Source organism: Oryctolagus cuniculus, chromosome 2 (genome assembly GCF_964237555.1).
Source record: "Oryctolagus cuniculus chromosome 2, mOryCun1.1, whole genome shotgun sequence".
NCBI classification, from domain to species: Eukaryota; Metazoa; Chordata; class Mammalia; order Lagomorpha; family Leporidae; genus Oryctolagus; species Oryctolagus cuniculus.
The window spans coordinates 70,242,057-70,252,822 of record NC_091433.1 but is presented as its reverse complement, the minus strand read 5'-3'; the positions used below and the strand labels follow the sequence as shown (position 1 = coordinate 70,252,822).

The 10,766-nt window shown below is 40.8% G+C and overlaps 1 pseudogene; it reads right to left on the bottom strand.

Moving 5' to 3' along the window:
* Nucleotides 1-4,414: 4,414 nt before the first annotated feature.
* On the bottom strand, nt 4,415-9,053 carry LOC100337701 (GPN-loop GTPase 1 pseudogene; annotated as a pseudogene).
* Nucleotides 9,054-10,766: the final 1,713 nt, after the last annotated feature.

Genomic DNA, 10,766 nt, shown 5'->3' with positions numbered 1-10,766 from the left:
ACCTGGGGTGCTGGTGCCACAGGTGGAGAATTAGCCAAGTGAGCCACGGCACTAGCCAGGATTATGTTTTTAAAAATCAATACTTGAGATTTCTCCTTACAGGTTCAGCTCCGCCTGTCCCTTTCTACCTGTCCCCTGTCCATCGGATGCTTATGGCCCTGTCCATCCTCCAGTACCCGCAGGCTTCCCACCATAGCCTAGCCTCCCCAGCTCATCACCCCCATCTCAAGTTTTCCATGAAAAGTGGGACTCTGGGGATTCCCAAAGCTCTTGCAGGTAGTGCTATCCCTTCAAGGCCATTGCAGCCACACAAGGTCTCCCAGCTGAGGACTCACCAAATGTGCTTAAGGAGTTGTGGAAAGGGGGATATGTGAAAAGGGAGTAAAAATATGGATGGAGTCAAAACTAGTGGAACTGATACAAAAGTTATCTTAGCCATTGTTCAGGCTATCCCACAGTACCAACAGATGCACAAAAAACTGCATCAAATTTCAACTCCACTCTGTATCCAAAGAGAGCACATTCTGACAATTGAGATGTGGGATAAAAAAGTAGTATATTCATTTTGGAGCAAGATTTCAGCAAATCCAAACCAGTTTTGGGGTCTTATGGTGGAGAGGAGGGCAGCAATTAGAGGGGAATAGAAATGGAAAATGTAGTCAATATACAAGAATGAAAGAGTATTCCAACTCCAGCCAAATGAGTGTGATTCCAGGCAGGGCTTGGTAATTGTAAAGGAATCAATACACAATCAGGAAAGCAAAACAGTAGTCTAATCTTGGTTTGAGTTCCCTCAACTGGAAACTCTGAGACAATTGAATTAAAGTTGTTTATTCAGGAGCTTTGCAAATAAACTGTGAGGAAGATTACAGAAAACACCACATCCTCCTTCCGGGCAACAGACAAGGATGAGGAACGAAGAGTTATCCACCAACTAAAGGAAATGGCCCCTGAAAGATGCTGGTGTCACAAACATGATCCACTACACTCAGTTACAGACTTGGGAAACAGCAGAGGGGTCAGAGAAAGGACAGGCACGTTGCAAGCTCACTGCAGTCACATTGGATTCTGGATCTGAAGAAAAATACGAATTGTGCCACCACAAGTGGTCCAAATCTGCTCATTTTCTGCCTCCCTCAGGACAAGGACAAGCAATACCTTGTGAGTCCTAAGTACCTACAGCTGGGTGAGAGCAGAGCTGGCTAAATGAACATCACTACCATGGATTAGAAGAGATTTTAAGAAAGAAAAAAATATTTACATCTACTTCAATTAGTGTCAGAAAATTATTTTACAAAAGCTGAACTCTTTTTCCCAATTAACAATTTTGAAAAAGGAAAAAAATCGCTTCTTCCTTAATATAAACCAAAATTCCTTCAAACCATAGGTTGGTACTGAAATCATTGCAACCCTCTCCTCACTAACCACCCCTGCTTGGAGGATCTGACATCACCTGAAATCTTCAAAATTCCCTCTCTCCTGATTTCCACTAGTGCTAACTTCTACCTCCTATTTCATGGCTTCCCCTGTCATTGTATCTTGAGATGCTGAAATGCCTCTCTATTGTCATTTCTTCTTAATTTTTACTGTATGTCAAAACCACACTATTTACTAAGTTCACATCTCTGATTACTGTAATTTGATTTTTAACGTGTAACTCTTGTATATCTGGTCTGCTCTTTAGACTGAAATATTTATAAAAATCAGTACAGCATCTAATTCATCATTGCATGACCAGTGCTTTCTTAACACAGGAGTTAGCATATAATGGCTAATTACTAGATATCTGTTATGTAAGTAAATATATAAAATTATTTTATGTTAAAGTATAAAGTCTTCATAAAACTTTGGCAAAATTTTTTTTGCTTTAAAAATATTCTGAAATAGCCTGGGATTCGAAAGCTTTCTGGAATATAGAAATATTCTAAATGTTATTTTATTTTAATTTGAGAGGCAGAGAGAGACAGAAAGACTGAGAAAAAGCTCCCATCCACTGGTCACTCCCTGAATGCTGCAAAGGTAGGGGCTAGCTAGGACTGGACACAGGAAACAGCAACACAATCCAGGTTCTCACGAGGGTGGCAGGAGTCCAATTAGCTGAGCCATCACTGCTGCCTCCCGGAGCCTGTCTCTCCTGGAAACTGGAGTCAGGCACTGGAGTCAGTGACCGAACTCAGCATTCCTACCCTGGGATGCAGGTACCTGAACTGCTGACTAAATCCTCACTTCCTAGAAATATCTTTTAAAATAAGGAAGTTGAGAGAGTTCTATCAGACCATATTACACATAACCAAATGAAGTCATTTGATAAAACTGCAATAAGATATGACTACACACCCACTGGAATGTCTAAAATTGACTATGCCAAGTGTTGCCAAGTGGAACCCTCAGGCTGGTGGTGTGAATATAAAATTTACAGGACTTTGGAAAACAGCTTGGCAATTTCTTATGAAGTTAAATACACATTTTTAGGAAGTAATCCAACAAAGATAAAAGCATATGTATATACAAAATTTACACACAAATGTTTTATAACAACTTTGTAGAGGAGGAAAAGGAGACCAAAAAAGACAATATAGTTTCTACATAACAATAAAGGAGACCAAAAAAGACAACAATAGTTTCTACACAAACTTTTCTTCTTTGTTAAACTCCAAGCCAGTGAAAATGTGAGAAACAGATATAGCAGAGTAGCAGGTATTGAGGAAAAAGTATGGCTCCTATCCAAGATGAATCCCTGACCACAGATAGTGAAAAAGAAAAAAGTACACAGCAAAATGCATTCATAGACCCTTGTGCCCAAACCTCGGGTGTCCTGCAATGGGTTTTGCCTAGGAGATAAGTTGCAAGCAGGGATGTTTGTTTCAGGTGATGTCAGTGAAACTAAGTGAAAGGATAGAAGAATGGATATCTGAGTAGAAAACATCACTCTGAAATTAAATCTTCCTTGACACTGCCTGCAGTAACTTATTCTGCCCTTTCAAGGGGGAGATGACTGAGAGCAGAGTTGCAGGTGCATGGATTCTTAAAGAAATCTGCTCATGGGGCTCAGATATACACTACTCCAGGTATTTTTTCTGATACCGAGACACAAGCCTGTTACCGGCACCTCTGCAGCATCAGTCCACTAAAAGGATATTTCTGTGTGTTTGCTTTCTTTCTCCACCATACTCCAGAATTACACGTGTGCAATGCTGACTGTGCAACAGAACAAAACAATTGATGTGTAAAATAAGTGACAAACATAAACATACTTCAAAAATTTTGTGAAAGGTTGAATTAAGAGATTTTTATTATGGTGCAAAAAATTTTTGAAAACCATGCATATAAAGGGTTTTCAAAATTTTTATGAAAATGCATATAATGAAAAAATTTTTTCAAAGTTTTTTTTTGCACCAAAAGAACCTTATTTTTTTCATTCTATTTTTCCATGAATTTTTGAAGTACCATCCTATGAGGCCAGTAAAAAATCAAAAATAAGAAACATAATGCTCTGGGGTTGTAATTGATAAGATAATGAATACATGATTTATCATCTATACAGCTAAGACTTTCAAATTGCAAGGAATGAATCTCTACAAAATAAGAAGAGAACAATCTCCCTGCAGAATTCTAAGTAATTGAAGTGGGCACTCCATCCTCAAGAGGAAGAACATAAATCACCATTCCTAAACAATGCATCACAAATAGTGGTTCTCTTCCTCAGAGTACAGTATGGAGGTAATTTAACCTCAGAGACTGCTAACCAACACTTCCTCAGACAGGTGACTCTGGAAAGCATTTACAGTGACAAATCATATTGATTGTATGCATATTTGATAAGATGTTGTGAAAATGGCGTTTTGCTTCACTTGTCTTTAGTCCCAAAACCCGCAACCTCATTCAGATAATGATTAAAAAAAAAAAAACTCCAAAAGAGGTGCATCCTACATAATAATTGACCAGTGCTCCTAAAAACAGTCAAGATCATCAAAAACAAGGAAGTCTGAAGTAAAAGCTTGAGGTCAAATTATAAAACTTGAACTTTTAGGCTTGAAGGGAATCGGCTTCCAGGAACAGTCCATTAATCTTTCCTTGCATAAAACAAGGGAAAGGCCAAGGAGGAATCAGCATCTACTAGTCAGGTTCACGGGCTTTCTATCCCTGACTTCATCGGAACCCTAAGATTACCCTACTAAGAGAAACGCTACTACTGTGAAGTAAATTGTCTTTCATAATAATCCCCATCTGGGGTTCCAAAATTCTGGATTTCTAGAAACAAATGAAATTCCCTAAAGTCTCCTATTTGTTTTTTCTCTGTTTGTACTGTGCCAGTGATTTTTGCATACCCTCTGAAATGCTGGCACTTCATGACTTCTTCTGTAACTCTGGGTCAGTGTCATCAACATCACTGTCAGTTTCTCATCCTCTCCATTCAAGTTCCTCAAGTCAGAATCACTGCAGAAGGGCTCAGCACATGAGACAGACTGTCTTTGGCAGTTTCTGTGTCCAAGGCTACAGAGCCCATATCTTTCTGAAAGCATTTCAGCTGTTCTTTTTGCTGCTGGCTCTGTTCACTGGCCAGTGATTTCTTCAGAAGCTCATGTTCAGGACCTTACTCCCTTTCATATTCTTCTGCAACACTGATGATATGCACCAAGAGTTCATCTAAGCCAGAACTCAGATTAGAAGAGACACCTACCACCTGGAGTGAGCTGTGAAACTCATCCAGCACCAGGTTCATTGAACAAGTTATACTGATATATGTAGTTTCTTGATTCAAAGCATCTTAAAAATCCTCAGAATCCTGCATCCAATCCACTGCCAAATGTGATCAGTGATGTCAGTTTTAATCCCGACCACAATGAAAGGCAGCTGAGTTCTGTATAAGATGCTGCAGGTACAGAGCACATTGGACATAAAGGTTGCTGGGTCAGTACTTCATAACGTGTCCTCTACATAGATAACAATTGTTGGAAATGAGGGTGTCAGGACTTCAGTAATGATTGTCTGAGGGTCTGGCCAGGCGATCACTGTCCAAGAATGTCAATCAAGACATATTTAGACATACTATGGGACTTCTCAATAAATTTCATCACCTGATCTAATCTGGTAGCAAAGAGATTAGGTGAGGACACCAGGCCACTGTTGGACCCAAGTTCCTATTATTTCATGGTTTCTTTATAAATCACAGTGTCATGAATATCAATATTTGCAGAAAAGGGGACTTCACACACAGCTGGCCACAGGTTGATCATATAAGGTAGAGAGCTTCGGCTATTCAGGAGTCCTGTGAGCCTCTGTACAAAAGTTTTCCCAGATCCTGGCATCCCCAACATCAGCACACACACTGGGAGCCAAGAACCCCCAGAAGCCAGGGGCTCCGCTGCAGCCATGGGTGCTGCCACCTTATCTCAAGATAGTCACAAATTTATGAAACAAAAATCATTAAGTAGGAATACACAGAGCAACCATATACCCCACATAGTACCTCTAGCATTGACATCTCATCTTAGTATATTTGTCACAATGAATGAACCGCACCTCACTTTCCCTATTTTTTTAATCCAAGCTTCTTCTTTCTATTCCTCCCCCACCCTTCTCTGCCTCTAGTAATCAACATCAGAATTAGATTTTTTTTCTTTTTTAGGGCGTCCGGGGCTTGAGCAGACACTTTGATGTGGAGCAAAGGCTTCCCGGGCAGGAACTGCACCACTGTGCCACCTGCCCACCCTGCGGGTGTGGAGTTTGACCTTCTGGCTTAGTATCGTTTTTTGAAGTTGGAAAGGGAGTAAATGTGCTTACATGCATATGAGGTGTAGAAAATGAGGATTAAAAACACATATAATAGGGAGGTGTAATAATTAAGACTACAGTTCTCAAGCTGTTGGAAGGAGATGGGACCCAAAGCACAGATTTGGAAAATAGAAAAATTCTGTAGAAAATACTGGCTTTATGCCCAATTTTACTGGAGAAGGAGAAAGAGGAAATAATAGATGTGGATAGAGACAAATCTATAGCATTGGTTTAATGGGAACTAGAACTCTGAGGGCAACTGGTTTCTGTTTCTCCAAGGTTAACTACAGGCAGTGTAATGGATTGGGAGCTTGGTAGTCAGAGTTTGCTGAGAGTGGAAAATCCTGAAATATCTCAGGATGAGGATGAGGAGATAGAGGTGGCTAAGGAAAACACACGAGGACTCCCAATTATTGAGGTTAGGGACTGGGAATTCAGAGTGATAACAATCTTTGAATTTGTAGAATTTATTTCCAGCAGTTCTGACACTCCCATTTGAACAGATAGAAAAAGTAGACACTAAATTTATGACACTGGAATTCAGTATGACAAAGTTTTCAGATAAAGCAAGACAGTCTGTGAAGTTATGTGTCATGAAGAGTGTTATTTAAATTTAAAATTTCATAGCACAATACCTTAGGACAAAGTTCAGGTGGAGAAGAAAAAGTAGCCCTGGTTTCTATAATAAATAACGTAGAACAGCAATGACACATTGGCACGGTGGAGGATGCTTAGCTGAGGGTCATAGGCTTCAAAAGGAGCAAGGTTTCCTGCACAGGTGGTGGAACAGTTGTTTGGAAGTACCATGCTAAGTTTCAGGCTTGTAGCAGAATGAGCTTCTTCTATCTAAAGAATTGGCAGGCAAAACACCGTGCTCGGTGGAAATCCAAGTTTCAGCTAAACAAAAAGGTAGGGAAAAAGATTCAGGAAAGATTTTAAAAATCGGAGATAACTTATGGACAAGGGGTCGATAGCCTGAGTTTATGCCAAATTGGGAAATGGTGAAAGACTATGTGAGGAGATGAATAGAATATATCGAGATAAAAGAGAGATGCAGATAGAGATGCAGAAACAGGAACATCTCCAGATGACTGTGAAGAGAAAGGATGTCAGAAGTGCTGAGTACATATGGCACAAATTTTTTAAGCTGATTAATCCTAGAATTCTCTTCTTATGCGTCAAGGGGCTGTAGGGTGATAACTTAGATCTCTTAACTATGACCATATGCTTATGGCCAAAACGAATGTTCTCATTTCTCTAAAAGCCAGCCACTGTAAGGGAAAGCCACCAATATGAAAACAGAAGCATTCTGCAGAGGTGAGCACGGACCTGCAGTCTAAGAAAGGACAGGACAGGCCTGAAGCTGGCAACCGTAGCCTTTGGCAGAGACCAGCCCTAGAGACAGGGCGTAGGGTCAGAAAGTCTCCTGCGTGACCTCTGACTCCTCCAAGTTCACCCTCTATCAGTTTTCTAGAGACGGACATTTGCTCCAAGCCCAGAATTCTCTGAATCTTACAGGCATTGGAGCAGAGCAATTCCGACAGGGACCTCCTGCTCTCCTGACTTTGGGCACATCTCACTTCTCTCAGCTTTCAATGTTTATCTGTAAAACAGATGTGACTTTCTCACTGCACTGTTGGGAGAATGAAAGTAAATAGATCTAAAACACCTCACACACTGACGGAATAGAATGAGTGCTCAGTGAATGGTAGCTGTTATTATTTTTTTCAGCAGAATTTTATGACAACAATCATAAGAGTAGAGCTCTTCAGAGATTCTGCTCTTGGGAGAAGAAGGATCCAATTTTAGAACAGGTGTCTCACTTTCTTCACGTAATTTTCCTGGTGTGAAGCCAAGCCCTTTTCCTTGCCTGCCATTGCTACCTGCCTTTTAAACATTGCAAGCCAGTGGTTTTTGGATCTCAGCACTGGAAATTCTAATTCTTAATTCCAAGGAAGGACCACACAGCACATATTTTTAAGACACCATAGGAGAGCTTGGTCATAGCCAGATTTGCAGACTGCTAGAAACAGTAGATTCTAGAAAGTCATTAGACTCTCCTTCACTGTAGTCCCTTCAATGTAGTCATTAGGTGAAATGGCACTCATAGAGGCCAGGTAATATCTCAGGTACTTTACTACCAAATTAGTGGAAATTTTGAACAACCTCTAAATTACTTGGCTCAGTTATTAGCCTTTATTTCCAGCTTGGAGACCAGCTTGGAGACCAGGCCTGTTTTCTTCTTTAGTCACAGATCATTTCAGAATGAAGGTCACAATCTCACAGTTGCCCAAACTACTGTGCATTCTCACCTCAATAGCTCTACTCCTTCTTTGCTTTGGTTTCCCAATGTTAAAAATAAAAGTTTTTTGTCCTGTTTTTAATGGACATTAGCAGAATACAGTTATATCATTTAAAAAATCAAAATTCCAGGGCCGGCACCATGGCACAGTAGGTTAATCCTCCACCTGCAGCGCTGGCATCCCTTATGGGCACCCATTATAGTCCCAGCTGCTCCTCTTCCAGTCCAGCTCTCTACTGTGGCTTGAGAAAGCAGTAGAAGATGGCCCAAGACCTTCGGCTCCTGCACCCTGCATAGGAGACCAGGAAGAAGCACCTGGCTCCTGGCTTCCAAGCAGCACAGCTCCAGCTGTTGTGGCCATTTAGGCAGTGAACCAACAGAAGGAAGACCTTTCTCTCTATCTCTCCCTCTCACTGTCTGTAACTCTACCTCTCAAATAAATAAATAAAATCTTTTAAAAAAATTCAAATTCCCTGGAGTAAAAAGGATTTCATTCTTTTCCATCTCTCAGCCTCTGCATTCCCCTAATTCTGAACAAGACCTGTTACCAGTTTCTAAGATATAACTTACATGTTGAATATATATTTTCTTTGCATAATTTTCATATTAAAATGGGTAATGGACAATTTTTTTCATAAGTTTATGTATATAACAATACTTCAGAAAGTTTGTAGAGGGGGTGGGTACTGTGGTGAGGAGGTTTAAGCCTCCATTTGGGCCATCTCTACTGCTATCCCAGGCAGAGAGCTGGATTGGAAGTAGAGCAGTGGGGTCTCGAACCGGCACCCATATAGATGCTGGTGCTTCAGGCCAGGGTGTTAACCCACTGCCCCACAGTGCTGGCCCCAGAACTATCTGAGGTTTTGAAAACGTGCTTTTACAATTTTGATGAAAACAAAAAAAATAAAAATTATATGTGCTGATACAGGCCATCACTAAAACAGATTAAAACTGAAAAATAGGTGCTAAGAAAAACATGAGTTTCAGGAGCAAGCATTTTTTTTAACTTTTATTTAATAAATATAAATTTCCAAAGTACAATGTTTGAATTATAGCAGCTTTTTCCCCCCATAACCACCCTTCCACCCACAACCACCCCATCTTCCTCTCCCATCCCATTCTTCATCAAGATTCATTTTCAATTATCTTTATATACAGAAGATCAATTTAGTATATATTAAGTAAAGATTTCAACAGCTTGCACCCACACAGAAACACAAAGTATAAAGTACTGTTTGAGTACTAGTTATACCATTAATTCACATAGTACAACACATTAACGACAGAGATCCTACATGAGGAGTAAGTGCACAGTGACTCCTGTTGTTGATTTAACAATCGACACTTATTTATGGCGTCAGTAATCACCTGAGGCTCTTGTCATGAGTTGCCAAGGCTATGGAAACCATTTGAGTTCGCCACCTCCAATCTTATTTAGACAAGGCCATAATCAAAGTGGAAGTTCTCTCCTCCCTTCAGAGAAAGGTACCTCTTTCTTTGATGGCCCGTTCTTTAGGGGCAAGCATTTGGCAGCATGGTTAAGGGGTCATTTGGGATGCCCACATCCTATGTTACTGTGACTGGGTTGGAGTCTTCGTTCTGCTTCTGATTCAGTTCCTACTAATGTGCACCATTAGAGGCAGCAAATGATGACTCAAAGTTTGGGTCCCCAACATGGAAGACCTGGATTGAGATCAGGTCTCCTGGCGTCAACCTGACCAAGTCCTGGTTGTTGTGGCCATTTGGGGAGTGAACCACAAGATGAAAGATTCTCTCTCTCCCCTTCTCCCCTCTTCTGTCTGTCTGTCTCTGTATCTCTTCTCTATTTCTCTCTCTCTGCCTTTCAAATAAAATAAAAATAAATGAGTAAATGAAAATTTTAATTTTGAAGAAAATGTTAATTAAAAGCAGAGTTTCAGTGAGTAAGTGCAAAAGCTTAAATTATCACTTGAAAAATACAGAACTTGGCACAGTAATTGAAGCCCCAGCTTAGAACACCCACCTTCCATATCAGAGTGCTGGTCAAGTACTGTCCCCTGATAATGTGCACCCTGGGGTACAACAGATGATGGCTGGAGTATTTGGATCCCTTCCCTGGATGGAGTTCCTGGCCCAGTCCCAGCTGCTGTAGCCATTGGAGAGTGAACCAGCGGATGGAGGACATCTCTCTCTCTCTCTCGCTCTCGCTCTCTCTCCCCCCATTTCAAGTTTTAAAAAAACATTCCATTAAAAGGAAAGGAAAAATATAGAACTCACTAATACACACCTATAGGAAAGGGAACTTGGTATCTCAGAAGTAGTCAAAGGGCCAGTGCTGTGGAATAGCGGGTAAAATCCTCCACCTGCAGTGCCGGCATCCCATACGGATGCTGGTTCGAGTCCCAGCTGCTCTACTTCCGATCCAGCTCTCTGCTATGGCCTGGGAAAGCAGTAGATGATGGTTCAAGACCTGTGCTCCCGCACTCACATGGGAGACCTAGAAAAAGCTCCTGGCTCCTGGCTTCGGATGAGCACAGTTCCAGCCATTGTGGCCATATGGGGAGTGAACCAGTGGATGGAAGACCTCTCTCTTTCTCTGCCTGTCCCTCTCTCTGTGTGACTCTGACTTTCAACTAAATAAATAAATCTTTAAAAAAAAAAGTAGTCAACATTTTCTACTATCGTAACTTTGTATTTTGTGTATATACTA